Source organism: Neophocaena asiaeorientalis, unplaced genomic scaffold (assembly GCF_003031525.2).
Source record: "Neophocaena asiaeorientalis asiaeorientalis breed wild unplaced genomic scaffold, Neophocaena_asiaeorientalis_V1.1 scaffold437, whole genome shotgun sequence".
Classification (NCBI taxonomy): domain Eukaryota; kingdom Metazoa; phylum Chordata; class Mammalia; order Artiodactyla; family Phocoenidae; genus Neophocaena; species Neophocaena asiaeorientalis.
Genome location: NW_020173375.1, coordinates 15,309 through 30,973, shown reverse-complemented (window position 1 = coordinate 30,973; position 15,665 = coordinate 15,309).

The following is a 15,665-nucleotide window of genomic DNA, read 5'->3' as shown; positions in this document are numbered from 1 at the left end:
CCCCCTCCCCCCCAAAAAAAAAAAAAAAAAAAAAAATCAGACCAAACCCCTCGAAGGCAGTGAGCACTCCGCTTGATAATGAAGACATTGCCTAATGCTTTCCCCTTCAGTCAATTGCCTGAGTATCTATGACAAAATTTTCAGCAACCTAACTTCACTCTTGCTTTCTCTGTTACCCCATTGAAGACTTAGGGATTCCTTAGAGAGTACAGCTTGAGAAAACCAGGCTTTTCCCTTGCCTCTCCTAGGGGAAATAACAATCCTCCCTCAAATCTTCCTGTGTGATGGGGCAAGTTTTCTAACTTCTCTGCATGTCAGTTTTCTCATCTGTAAAATGGGGATAGTATTAGGAGCCCAACTCAGTTTGACATATAAGTTGTTGTTCAATAAATAACTGTTGGATGAAAGAAAGAACTAGGAATAAGGGATAAACAACGCCAGCTATAAGCCAGAGTCTTGCACAGCTGGGGGTTGGGGAGAGGGGAGACAGTTCACCCAAACTTCCAGGCCAGGATGCCTGACAAGTATGACTTCTCTTCCTGGTTCTCCCCTACTTTTTACAGTGCCCGTTGGCAGAGTCCCCCTGGTGCCCAGGAAGCAGGCAGCTTTCTTGGTTCTCCTCCCCCAGGTTGGGCACAAGGTATGGCCTCAGACCACAGCTGTCCCTGGCCTCCTGAGCTCTCTCACTCGTGGTGGATACTCACTTCATTCCAGGCCTCCTTCTCCCTCAAGCCTCTCCTCTCTCTTGGGAATACCTGGGTCCTCCGTTGCCTTTCACTTTGGGGAGAGTTTTTGGATCCACCTCTCTTGAGAGCTCTTAGTAGATATATTTGGTTTTGAGAAAGACATTGAAGTTAACATTATGTCTTTAGGAGCCTCTTAGTAGTCAAATGAAATTAACTATCATAATAATAACAGCTAGATTTAACTATTCTATGAGCTCTATGTTGGATTAACTCTTTTATTCCTCACACCAACTACATGAGGCAGAAAGTACTACCACCATTGTACAGATGAGGAAACTGAGGCACTGAGATGTTACATAACTTGCTCAAGGTTAAACAACTAATAAATCATGGGACTGGGTTACAAATCCAAGCAATTTGTGATTTTAACCACTATGCTATAGTCACCTCTTAATGTGCTCCTGCATCTTCTCTCTCCCTTCATAATTTGAACCTTGCATGATGGCAAGGCAACCTATCAACATATCCAAATCAGTTGGGAGCAGTGATTGGTGAATCTAAAATGGTATGGGGAGGTTGGAAATGCTCAAATTCCACACCTTGCTGTTTTTCAGACTCTCTGAAAACTGGTTTCTGGGAACATGTTTCACAGTGGAAAGACCACAGACTTTGGATTCAGAGAGATCAAGATGTGTTGTCTCTGTTATGAGCTCTGTTTACTATGTCCTAGGGCAGGTCATTTAAGCTCTCTAGCCTCAGTTTCTTCATCTTTAAAATGGGGGGTAATAGTACCTCGGCTGTCCGTCCAACAATTGGCCTTTTAGCTCTTCTCTAACTGTCAAAGCAGGAAACCTAAAAATGGCATTTTTTCAGCCTCTGATGCCAGCTGGATGCAGGTTATTCTCTGCCAATGAGGGACACTGGAGGGAGAGTAAAAGCAACAGGAAAAGAGAGTCACTTTTCTGCTTCTGACTCTGCAAGTGGGAACAGCAGGACAGCAGCAATTGCTACGGAGGTCCCAGAGAGTACTTATGGGTCATTGCAATAAAGGGAATGATTTCTATAACAGCAGGATGGGGTGATGGTGGGAATGAAGACTACAAGACTATGAGTGGGATGCGTGTGTCTGACTTCCTGGAGACATTACAGAAAGAACATGACAAGCTTAGGGCCTTAGTCTCTCAGCTCAAGGTCTGGTCACAGAACTAGTGATGATACTAAAGGATTTTTTATCTCTTTAGCCACAGGTCTGATATCATCCCCAAATTCTATCCCACAGTTTGGAGAATTAAAATGTAATTTGAATTCATGAACTCATCGATCTTTTATGTGAGAGTTTGAGGATTTATTTAGAAGGAGCAAGTGGGACCCTGAGAATTGGAATGGGGCCATTTGGATGGACTCATGCAAATTTGAGAAACTCCTGATCCCCCAAGTCTTCTTGCCAGTCCCTCTTCCTCCAGCTGAGAAGAGTAGTCTTCTCTTGCAAGAAGACCTTGGTAATAACCTCACCCAAGGCAGCTGCCTCACAAAAGGATGCAGATTCTTCTCAAGATTTAGTCTCTCCACCTTTTATGGCCTCCAGACTCAGATCCAGTATCACACTCTTAGTATCAGATTCCAGCAATTCTAGGGACAAAAATCTTAAAGTCTGACCTTAAAGGATACTTTGTACACCTAAATAATTGCAAGATTTTTTTCATTTATATTGGCAAAACCCTAACTAATATACGTGGAAATGGATTATAAGGCTGTTAGACCAAGGAAGATGAACAAAATATTGAACTGGTCCAATTGAGATGTATACCAGAGATGCATATTGGACTTCATATATCTCCTTTTAGGAAGAGGGTAAAAGTATATTGGTTTGTATAAGGGATGGTTGCATTGTATTAAGTTGAAACCTGAGTTGTTTTTTTTTAATATTGTTGGTGAAAGTTTAAAAGAGCAGAAAAGTATATACAGATGCTTAGTAGCCAAAGGGGTGGACAGTTCCAGATATTTATCTTTGGCTCTCAACCCCACACTTGTTCTTTTATACTCTTCTGTATACTGCTGGGATTAGAAGCTTGAAAACTACATTTCCCAAACTCCCTTGCCTGCTGACTTCTGTTAAAGTCGGCCAAAGATTGGAAGTCAGATGGAAGAGAGAAGCTATTTTTCTGCTTCTGGATCTAGCAATGACCGCATTGGGACTGTAGTCTCCTGCAGGTGACTGCAGTTTCCTGAAACAGTGGTGAGTACTACAACAACAGGTTTTAGCAGTAGCAGCAACAGCAGGTAACCACCCTTCCCTAGAATAGTGACCGTGGTTACTATAGCTGAGGCAGTTGCTGTAGCAACGGTGCAGGGAGGGGCATCCAAGCTTTGTGCTCAGCAGTAATAACACTGGTTCGACCCATCACACCGGTGCAGCAACAGAGCTCTTTCAATCTCAGTAGTGAGCTCACACCGATGGACTCTGAGAAGCATCACCTTCCCCTTTTGTTCCTCCAGACCTTACAACTTTTGTAAACCATTTTCTGTATTAAATTCCCTCTGTCTGAAATACCTAGGTGGGTTTCTGCTTTTCCGACTGTACACTGACTGACACAAAGAGAAAAAGTATCTCCTTCCTCATACGGTTTTTGTGAGTATTAAAGAAGATAAACATAAAAAGAGCTCAGTACAGCATCTAACACAAAGAGGGTGTTTAAAAAATGACTCTATAGCCTCATATTCATTTGTTCAAACAAAAGTTGTTAAGCATCAACTCTGTGCTTGGAGATTTTGCTACTTTAGTCCAGCTGGACACAGAGAAGAGAGAAGAAAGACATGCTCAGGGAATCTTTAAGATAAAGATGGGGAATGCCAGATATTAAGCTCTTATATCTTAGCTCCAAACCCACCCGTCAATATGCTGTTCTGTGATGCTGGCACTGGGACTCTGGAGACCACAACTTTTCTTTGCCATAAATGAATGATTTCTGTTAGATTTTATGAATAGAAACTCCAGAGAGAGGCTAGAAAGCAGGAGGGAGAAGGGACTGGTTCCTTCCTGCTTGCTTGTTCACTCCTATCAGGATGCCCCAGCAATGGGTCTTCACTCCAGGAGCAACAGTTTCCAGTCTCCAGCTTCTCCTAGCACTCCCAGAAATAGTCTCCCTGCATCCCTGCATAGTATTGGCACTATCTAGGCAGTGCCCTCTCCTGAGAAGAAAGAGTCCCAGCTCCATGGGGCTCCTCCAAGCTTCTAGTTTCGAAAACCACTTCGACCTCTACCACTTTGTTTTCCTAGCCTTTGGGCTATGTGTCTTCTTACTGCAGTGTTCCCTTGTTTGCCTTCTGAGTCTTCCAATAACTGTTTCATCAATTCCCTATATTAAGTCCCCTCTGTTAAAATAAATAACCTTCCCAAAAAGAGGAGATATATGTATACGTATAGCTGATTCACTTTGCTGTACAGTGTAAATTAACACAAGATTGTAAAGCAACTATACTCCAATAAATAAATAAACAAATAAATAAATAATGCGGTTTTGTTTTTCTAAACGGACCCTCATTGACACAAGCGATGAGGAATGTCTAGATGGAGAGTTGAGGAGTAAATATTGAACCGGGACGATGCCGTGCCAATAATTAGGGCTCTCCACAGCTGTTGGAGAAGTCAGGTCTAAACTCTCTGTTTCTAAATGTGTGTGTTGGTGATTTAAGCGGAAGACTGAGCTGATTATAGAACCTAAGGAACTAATAAATGAAAAGCTAAAAACTTCATTTCAAACCAGGATCATGTTCCTTGCAAGTAATATTAACACAACTTTTGCATAATTTGCATTATCATTATCATGCTTTTTATAATAATAAATGCATTATCACGAGCAATACAGTATCAGATTTACACAACCACGCCAACACTTAGGGCTTAAAACAGCAACTATTTATTTCACTCATGAATCTGTGCTGGGCTCAGTTGTATGGGTCTGCTGAACTCACTCATGTGTTTGCAGTTGGCTGCCAGTCAAACAGTATGTGAAGAACTCCAGAATCCAGGAGAGAAAGAGACTCACAACACCTCTCCATGAACTGTAGTTCTCCAAATGGGGCAAACAGAATCCACTGAAGATGACTGAACTCTACACCACAGAGGGGAAGGCAACGAGAGGAAAGATGTCCAGAAGAAACTGAGGAAGAAACCTTCCTCAAGCCTTTCTAGGACACTTTTCTCTCCATCCTCAATTCCTTATTCCGGGGTTCTTCATAGCCTTCTACGGAAGGTTCTTTTTTGTCTTTCTGTGTGCACTGCTTGGTGAGTTTCCCCCTCGACATCTCTTCCCCCCCATGTTTACAGTCATTCTCTTAAATCTTTTTTTAACCCCTACTCTGATCCTAAGGAACATCTCTTCCCTTTTCCCTCCTCCCCTGCTTCCCTCCCCGCTGGGTCCTCCTCCATGTTCCTGTTCCCTATGCTATTTGTTATCAAAAAGACCCTGCATTGCTTTGAAAGGAAAGAGTGGTGCTTATCTGTGGTGCATTTGCATGAAGGGAAGGAAAGAAAAACTAGACAGAAAAGAACCTGTTTTACCGACTTCTCATACTCCTGGAAATCCCTAGAAATTTGCCCAAGCCTAAGTCTTTACTGAGGCTCAGGGAAAACTGCTTTTTGTTGTCGTTGCTCTCATTTTCGTTTTTCCCCTGTTAATTTTGTTGCAGGTAAAGCAACAGTAAAGTTCTGTACAGTGTTTTGCAGCAAATGCTCAGTTTTTTAAATGCATGATGGGTTAGAACAGCTTTGTGGATTCTAACAACATTTCTAATACACTTTCTACACGAGAATATTTGTCGATTTCCAAACTGATTTACAAAATTTTCTTGGAAAACAACTAGTTATAAGTTGGGGACATCCTAGTCTTACACTAGATTCCTGACAAACAGAGTCTGAGATAAGAATTCATGCTAAAGTTGTTACCCGAAGGGGGACCCTTCTAAGGCCCTGAGAGTGGGCTCTTGTCTAACACTTGGAAATGGATTGTCCAAGGAGACACGTGTACTGACAAAGCAAAAGACTTTATTGGAAAGGGGCGCTCAAGCAGAGAAACATCAAGGTAAGGGAGCCCAGGAGCACTGCTCTGCCATGTGGCTCTCAGTCTCAGGTTTTCTGGTAATGGGGTTAACTTTCCGGGTTGTCTCTGGCCAATCATCTTGCTTGTGCCCATATTTGGTCTGACTCAGAGGCCTTCCTGGTGGTACGCGCATCTCTCAGCCGAGATGGATTCCAGGGTGAGTGTTTCTGGGAGGTTGGCAGGACATATTATGGGCTGGCATCTCCTCCCTCCATTTGACCCCTCCCGAATTCTCCAGGTTAGTTTTGGCGACAGCACCAGGTTCCTTATCAGGACCTCCTATTGTGAGACAACTCATGCAAGCAGTTATTTTGAGTTTCAGTCAACAGTTCCCTAACAAAGTGATTCATTAGGATATGTTGTCAGGAGCAACCAGGAAGGGAATGGGGAAAATGAACCAAGAAAAAGATGGAGGGGAAGCAAGGGTGTCACCCTTCAGTCAAGGGCTACTCTCAAGAGGGCGAACATCCTCAGGCATGTGGGGTTCTCTGTGGCCTCAGCCAAAACGGGTTTTAAGTAGCCTGAGGAAAGCCCTCTTACAAACAGGTACAAGTTCTAGCTGTTGAGGATGAAAGAATCCAAAGAACTATCATGCAGGGGAATGGTGAAGGACTTGAGGAGATATTAGTGGAGTACTGACCATGTATGCTACCTTCCTGCGTTATGTACTTTCGTTAGTGTTTCATAGGTGTCTGCCCTTGTTTTCTGAAAGAATGAATGAATTTGGCTTCATGGATATAATCCTTGTAAATAAATAAGATTATCTTTTCTCCTTGGTCTCCAACGTGTTCTTTAATTTTAAAATTTCTTTCTCTTCTGTTTCCCTTCTTTTCCTCCTTTCATTTTTGTAAAAAATGAAATAATAGTTAACATTTATAGAGTGCTTAATATGGCCAGGTACTCGTTTGTTTTTGTTTATGGGGTGCTTGGTAAGATCCAGGTATTTTATTTAATCCTCATAAGCGCCCCCCTGAGAGTAGTAGTACTGTTACCCCCACTTTAAATTGGGGGGCGGTACACAGATTAAACCACAAGCTAGTAAGTGAATGTGGATCTATCTGCCTTTTCGCCCTCTCCCCTCTGTTTCTCATCCTCTCTTTTCTACACACACACACACACACACACACACACACACACACGGTTATTTTCATACCCATTCATTTTCATGGGATTCATTTGCAGATATCAAGTCCCAGAGAGTTTATCAAGGAGGGAGTAAGTAAGCCTCCTTGGTTAAAATAACGCTGTGCAGTAGGACAGAAAATAAACTGTCACGGCAAACTAACCATCTTTACTTTCACAACATACAAAGGAGCCACCTAAGTGTAGACTTGAGCCTGCCAGAAGTTGCCAGAAGCTTTAACAGGAGTCAGGTGTCAGTGAATTTCACCCACTGCTCACCTGAACCCCAGGGAGGCCCAAAACATGGGGTGAGGAAGCTAGGCATCCTCCCTCTGGTCATTCCCCAGCCTCCTCTCTATGGTCCAGTCAACTTAGATATTTGTCCAGAAAGTGAAGATGTTTAGTTTGCCATGACATCTTATTTTCTGTTTCACTGCACAATGCTATTTTCACCAGGGCATCCAAGCTCTCCGATAAACATTGAGAACATTTGAGCCAGCTTGACAGTGAAAAGACTCAGTGCACTCCGAGTTTTATATATTTATTTATTTCACTTTATTCCATGTTTAGTATGACTGAGTAACCAGTTCAATAAAAAAAAAAAAGGTGGGGTGGGAAACCAGTGTGGATTGTATAATAAAGCAGCCCTGGTTACTGCAGACTGTATCCCAACAGTTCCAATATTCCTTTCAAAGTACAGATTCTTAACACAGATAGACTAAGCATGATGGGCAGCTGATATTTCATCCCAATTCACATTATGGCTCTGAATAGGGACAAGCAAGGGTGTCCCTCTTCAAAGAGTCAGAAGGCGCATGCCTCCAAGTATTGCCTTAACCAGGCAATGCGGAAGCAACAGGAAAAGGTCTCAGTAAGGGCTCAGTCCTCACTGGCACAGGAACAAAGACAACAAAAATCTGCAACCAGCCTCCTCCTGTCTTAGGTATGACCACAGGAGCCAGCAATATTTCCAGGAGGGTGCCAAGAGTCAAAGCAAGCCCACTTCACCATCTGCCACGGGTGGTCTCCTTCGGTATCTCCCACTTTCCCTTCCAGTCTTCAAGAGAGCTTCTTTTGCACTTCCTATTTCATCGAGGAGAGATTGGATTTGAATTCTGTTTATCTCCTTGTCTTGCAATATGGGGACTGGGTAAAGTCAAATTAAAAACCTGAGAATTGGCAGGGGCTTGCAAGGTCATTGAGCATAATTCCCATTCAATGCAAAACTTCTTCTCTTGAATACAAAAGATGATAGTGGTCTCACTGCCTTATATTTCAGCCTATGAAATTGTTGAACAGTACTTTCGTATGTAAAGTTTCTAGCCATGTGATTTTATTTGAATTGTCTTTGTCTTAAATAAGTCTTCTTACAGTTTTACCCACTTAACACCTGTGGTACAGTCTGTTAATATTACCAGTTCCAAAATGACATGACCATTTTCTTCTGAGGTTTTCAGCACTCCAATTATGGGCTGAGTTGTGTCCCCTCAAAATTCACATGTTGAAGTCCTAACCCTCAGTACATCAGAATGTGACTGTATTTGGAGACAAGGCCTTTAAAGAAGTGATTAAATTAAAATGAGGTGATTAGGGTGGGCCCTAATCCAACCTGACTTGTGTCCTTATAAGAAGAGGAAATTTGGACACACAAAAAAGACCCCAGGAGTACATGTACACAGAGAAAAGACTATATGAGGACACAGTGAGAAGGCCTCCATGTGAGCCAAGGAGAGAGGCCTCAGAGGAGACAAAACCTGTGGACACTTTGATCTTGGACATCTAGCCTCCAGAACTGTGAGAAAATGAACTTCCATTGTTTAAGCCACCCAGTCTGCAGTACTTAGTTATGGTAGTTGTAGCAAATTAATACAACTTCTATGTCAGAATTGAATCTAGATGAAAAGTTCTTCTTGTTGTTTTCTTAATCCTCAGAGATGAGATCATTAAAACAACTAAAAAGGTGTCTCTCTATACCTCCAATACAGTAAGACTTCCATTATGAATGCTATTTCTAATAGATGTGCATAGAGTTGAAGTCTCTGTCTTCTTGTTCATTCATCCATTCATTCATTCATTCATTTTATAAATGGATTATTTATTCAGTACCTGCCATAGTCTAGGCCCTGCACTGAGACCTCAAAAATGAATTTTACCAGCCCTTTTCCCTAAATTCACACATGATTACACAGCAGCACTACATTTTAATAAATGCCAACGTGGAAGTATGCGTAGGTAAGAGATAGCATAGGGGTAAGTAACTCTTCCAGGGTAGGGAGAGAGAGAGCAGAGAAGTAAAGAATGTACTAAATAATCCAAGTACAGAAGAATGACTAAGAGTTGGCCAGCTTTCAAGAGGGGGAAGAGCTCTCAGATGTGTGTGGTGGAAAATAAACTCGGAAAAATCAGGAATGGCCAGATCGTAGGGGCTCCTATGAGCCCTGCTCAGGGGCTGGGTTTTATTCCCTAGGTAACAGAGCCTCAGAAGGATTTTCAGGAGGGGAGTGATTTCTTTAAATTGACATATCACCAGTTCACATGATCTTCCAGCATCTCATTCATCATCCATCAGCATGCGTAGCCTGAGGAAAACTCCCAAAATCATATTGCTTCTATTTTCCCTCTTTCAAAAATCATTTCACAGTCATTGTAAAAGAATTCAGGCATTACAGTAATTTACAGAGATAAATATGAAAGAGGTGTTTTGCCCTCTCTCATGACTCATTCTCTTTCAGAGGCAATTTGATGAGCATCCTTCCAGGTCCCTTTGTATCTTTATTATAGACACAGATACGTATCTATACACAATTTTTGAATACTGAGTGAAGTCATACCACATGACCTGCTTTTTCATATAGCAGTATTCTTGGAGACTTTTCCATACCAATTCATATAGACATCCCTCTTTTTTGTCATCAGTATAATATTCCATACTATAGCTATACCGCAGTTAATTTAAACATGCCTTATAGATAAACATTTAAGATAGACTGATGACCATAGACTATTTTTGTGCAATTTTTTTTCTTTCTTTTTTCTTTTTTTTTTTGCAGTACACGGGCCTCTCACTGCTGTGAGAGCACAGGCTCCGGACGCACAGGCTCAGCGCCATGGCTCACGGGTCCAGCCGCTTCGCGGCACGTGGGATCTTCCCGGACCGGGGCACAAACCCGCGTCCCCTGCATCGGCAGGCAGACTCTCAACCACTGTGCCACCAGGGAAACTCCTGTGCAATTTTTATCTCTACTTTGCAGATGAGGAAACTGAAGTTTAGACAGCTTAAGTAAACCATCTAAGTCACATAGACAGGATGTTGCAAACATGGTGGGAACCTAGATCTGACTATTCCCAAGTCCAGAATCTTCATCTTTGCACTGTACTAGCTCCGTGTGTAAACAACTTGAACTGTAGGTTTATAGTCTTTATCAGATTTGGAAACTTTTTTATTCTTTATTTCTTCAACTATTTTTATGGCCTCCCCAATCCTTTTTTCTTTTCTGGGACTCTAGTTCCACATTTACCAGGCCACTTGACTTTGACCCACAACTCAATACGCTGTTCTTTTTCTTCAATCTTTTCTCTCTCTCTACTGCATTTTGAATACTTTCTATTGCTATGTCTTCAAGTTCGCAGTTCATTGTGAGATCCCTTCTGGGTTTCTTTATCTTTCTACTGCCTTTTTTTTTTCTGGTCTCGCCACGTGGCTTGTAGGATCTTGGTTCCCCTAATCCCACACTCCCCCTCCGGCCACCCCAGCCTTGATATAACATTGGTCACTCTAATCAATGCAAGCAAAGCCATAGAAATGACTTCAGATTCCTATTACCAATCAAACTTAGGCCCAAATATTCCTGATCCTCCACTAAGGATGCACTCCCTAATCCCACACGCAGCTCAAACCTGCCTGGGCCAGCAACCAATCATGCCATCAAGGAACACAACTCTTCAATGCATGGTAACCATTATGATTCAGGATAAGAATCACTTGGGGCTCTGACACAACGTCGTGGTCCTCACAGCCCTGACTGCACAGCAGCATCCCCTGGAGATGCTTTAAGAAATCCAGCCCCCAGCCCAGACCAGCTACAGCAGAGTGTCTGGAGTAGGGCCCAGGCATCAGATTTTATTGAGTTCCTTGGATGATTCTAGCACGCAGCCAGGGTTCAGAAACTGACACAGAACTTTTGAAGCCCTCCCTTGGAAAATCTGATTCAGGCAGTCTGGGGTGGGACCTGGGAACTTTTTTTTTTTTTGTGGTACGCGGGCCTCTCACTGCTGTGGCCTCTCCCATTGCGGAGCACAGGCTCCAGACGCGCAGGCTCAGTGACCATGGCTCACAGGCCCAGCTGCTCCGCAGCATGCGGGATCCTCCTGGACCGGGGCATGAACCCGTGTCCCCTGCATCGGCAGGCGGACTCTCAACAACTGCGCCACCATGGAAGCCCTAAGAGTCTTTTTAAAAAACAAAAGTCATAGACCTTTGAATTTGCTATATTAGAGTAGACTTAAAAGAAACTTGGTTATCTGGATATGTTTTATCTACCTGGTCACTGTAACAACCAAAGTCACTCACCCACATTTCCAAACAACCCCTGGGGGAAAATGTACTTTCGTCGCTGAGAATCCCTTGACTTACAGTCCAGCTACAAAATCTCTACCAAGCAGATACTTGCTTTAGAGACAAAAAGCTCACCATTTCCATAGGTCATTAGATTCTTGGACAGTTCTGGATAATAGAAAACTGCAAGATCTAATTTTTCCTCTTTACAGAGGATGGGAGAAACTGTGATCAACATACAGTCTCCCAGCAGCCCTGCCCTTCTTGGTTGTCCCTTGGTTGTCTGCACTGGGTTAGTCTGCTAGGGCTGCCCTAACAAAATACTACAGACTGGGTGGCTTAAACAACAGAAATTTATTTGCCCACCGTTCTGGAGGCTGGAAGTCCAAGATTAAGGTGTTGGCAGGTTTGGTTTCTCCTGGGGCTCTCTCTTTGTCTCGCAAATGGCTGCCTTCTGGCTGTGTCCTCGCCTGGCCTCTGTGCAAAGACATCCCTAGGGTCTCTTCCTCTTATAAGGACATCAGTCCTATTGGTTAAGGAACCCACCCATATGACCTAACTTCATTTACCTCTTTACAGGCTTTATCTCCAAACATAGTCCAGTTGGGTTTTAGGGCTTCAATATATGAATTTGGGTGGGGGGGCAGGGTGGACAATGCAGTCCATAGCAGGCACTTTATTCCATAAGTTCCCTCAGTGCAGGGCTGTATTCGTGTGGGGCAGGAGACCTGCATTCACGCAGAGTAACTGACAGTCTACCTATCTGTGTTAAGCCTCAGAGCTCGAGCGCACTTCGGGGCTGCCCTCTCCTTGCAGAGTTTTAATTCTTATTTGCTGCCTATAAGTCTTACTATATTCACTCCAAATACACCTACAATGCACTCTGCAGATCCCATAGAGAGCCATCTTCAGGTTAAAACAAACAGGATAAGAATATACTGTGGAGTCTTATTAGCAAACAGGTCCTCAATTTCTAAGTGGAATCTTACTGATCCATTTTTGGTGATCCAACTCTCTTTTATTTTTTTGTTTATTTCCCTTATTTCCTTCAAACCTTTTTTTTTTCAGAACTGTGTTCCTGAAAATGAGCATTTTGTGAAGCAATAGTTACTCTTGGTGAACTTGGACATAATTCTTCCAGAAACTAATAGTGTTTGTTTGTTGTTGTTTGCTTTCGTTTGCTTGCTTTTTGGTGGTGAAAAGCTTAAACACACACATTTTGCTTTACATTTCCAGGTTACTAGGTAAACATAAAATGCTCAAACAAAACGGCAAGTCACTGTATCCAAGATGGGCAAATTATAATGCAGCCAAAAACTAAAATGAAAGAAAGACCTTTAAGGAAATGGGGGAAACTATTTCAGGTGACAGACTGGAAACTCTCCTCTTTCCCCCAGAAAGCCCACGTGGTCTAACACACAGCTCTGAGAATAAGGCATTTCAGGTATACACAGGTAGAGGCTGAACACGGGTAGAGTCATGCTCCCAGGATTCACAGGATTTAGGCTGTAACATTAAATAGGATAAGAACAGGCCTGGAGGTATTGGGAATCCCCAGCAGTTACTACATCAGCCCTTAGACCAAGAAGCCCCTCAGCATTGATCAGATGAGACAGATAACACAGGATGCAGGAGCAAGGTGACCGTTGAGGCAAAACCAGCTCTGGGACAATGATGGAACTGGGAGCTCCAGTCACATCACACACAGAGAGAAAGTTGTGATGGTTGCAGTGGTTAGGGGGTGGTAATACCTGAGAACCCAGTAATCCATCATTATATACATATACAACCAACGTGAGTGGGCGCGTGTCAGGGTGATTGTTCAGAAACTGCATCTTTTCCCTTTCATGCTGCACTCGCAGGCCTTCCTGAGTTTTTAGTAAGAATTCCTGCCTTATAAGGACCCTTCCAAAGCTGGCTGAAGAGAAGGTTCTGATGGTAGGTGGGGTGATGGGATGACAATTAACTACTGCATTAGAATCCAGGGTCCAGGATACAAATATCGGGGATGAAACATTTTTGCAGAGACGGACCAAATAGGGATGGTTTTTGGGTGGACAGCTTTATACAGACCCCAGAATACAGCGTTTCAACCATTAAAAGTTGCCCGGACCACCCACCTTTTCTCTCTTCCTCTTCTTATTCTGTCCCTTTCACTTTTTCCCCAAATCGACTTGTCACTCAGGAAATTCTTACAAACAGAGGCACTGGGCTAGTCAAGGTGGGTCCCAAACATATTTTCCCCGTGGACTTGGGTCTGGATGTGCTTACCCTCTGCAGACAGCCATCTCTGCCCAGGTGTCCTCACAGAGCAGGGGCTTCGGGCCTGAACAGGGGTAATTACCCCAGCCAGAGGAGAAGCGAAGGTTCCAAGATGGCTTCACAGAGGACAAATTATACGTTCAGCCCAAAGCTGTTTGATTCAAAAGATAAATCAGAGTTACCTGTGGTCACCCCATGCAAAGCACTCCTTGAAAGACACCTCCCACTTCTCAGATGTCAAATGATCCTCTTGTAGATTTGTCAAAGCAGCAGGGATTAGCAAAGCCATCTACCCTTCAGTTCTTCTCTCTCCTTTTTTCCACTTCTTTGTTTGCCTAAATAGTTGTATTAGTGAGTGAGAAGAAAGAATGGGATGTAATTAGTGTTTCTTGTAATATTTCCTGTTTAGTTTTGTAATCCTTCTGTCAGGTTTATTTTCATGTTAAGCAAAGGAAGTCTCACTGGAATATTATAATCTCTTCTTAGCGTTAGCAGAAAGCCTTGGTGTTTAAATTAATAAAGAATTGTTCGAGGAAACGAAGACTTTCCTTGAGAGCATCCGTTTAAAGAACATGTCATTCTTCAGAGCTTGCGTTGCCTCACATTGGTTTTGTTTTTGTTTATTTGTTTGTTTTTGTTTGGTTTTTTGCTCCACAATGTTTAAGGCTGGAGGTGAGTCCCTTTCTAAGAAGCCAGGTAGGGTGTTTAGGTTTGGACTGTATGATCCGCCAAAGGTTACGTCTGCACCCTAGTATTCTGCACCCACAGGGCCTTACGCTCATGTCCCCTTCTGCCTGCACAGCCCCCTGTAATAGCTCCCTGCATTGCCTGTGGCTACCAGCCCTACTGAGCCCCTCATTTGCTCCAAAGCCCCCAAAGCCCATGACGGGGCCCCCAGTGACTAGGTCCAAAGCCAGTTTTTCTCCCTGACTCCCATCTTCACCTTCACACACACATTCCTGGCAAATTATAGCTCATCCCAGTACCCATCTTGCACTTTCCTATCCCTGTGCCTTTCCCTCTGCCTACACCACCTCGGCAGGGCCAGATGTGCCCATCCTTCAACCAGGGGCTGCCACCTTCATGAAATTTCCTCATCCCTCCCAGCTGCAAGTACTCTCTCTCACCCTTCATATCCCATGGACTCCTTCTCTCTCTGTCTAGAGTAGTAACCAATCTTCACCTGTATTATAGATTTTGAATTCCCTAAATAACGCATGAATATATTCCCCTTTTGAGAAACTGGAACACTACAGATAAATCTTAAGACCTCTTCACCTCCATCCTCAACCTTTTCTCCACTCCCCAGAGACAATCACTATGATGAGTTTGATGTGTTTCCCTTCTAGGTTTATATCTACATTTACATATCTATCTATGTCTATATCTATACAGATATGGGTATTACATATCTTGCCTTTTAAACACAGCATTGTTTTTTGAGATCTGCCCCTGTTGATATATAGATTTAGAGATTGGCTTTTCGTTATTCTGTGGAATTTCATCATAGGACAGCTCTTCACATTTTCTTTAGCCTGTCCTCTATTTGTGGACATTCTCTTCTCTCTGCCAGGGGTATTCTCCAGCCAGAGGGCCCAGCTAACCCACATCCAGGTGTTGCCTCCACTGTAAAGTCTTTTCTGACATCACCTCTCCCCCTTCCCCCCACCCCACACCTTGCACTGAGCATCTCTGCCCTCATGCATCACCACCCCTTCAGTTCCTGATGCTGGGAAGACTGGAACCCAGATTCTTCCCCCTGTCATGTAGAGCCGCCCCTTCCCCCAAAGCTCTGGCGTTTGATGGCCAAAGCTCTGGAGACTCAGCTTCCATCCTGCACACCAGTCAGTGTGTTCACCTGGCAAGGAAACTTCTCTCTCTCTCTCACTCTCCAAGGAACCAAGGTGCCGACTTTTTCTTTTTTTTTTTTTTTTTTTTTTT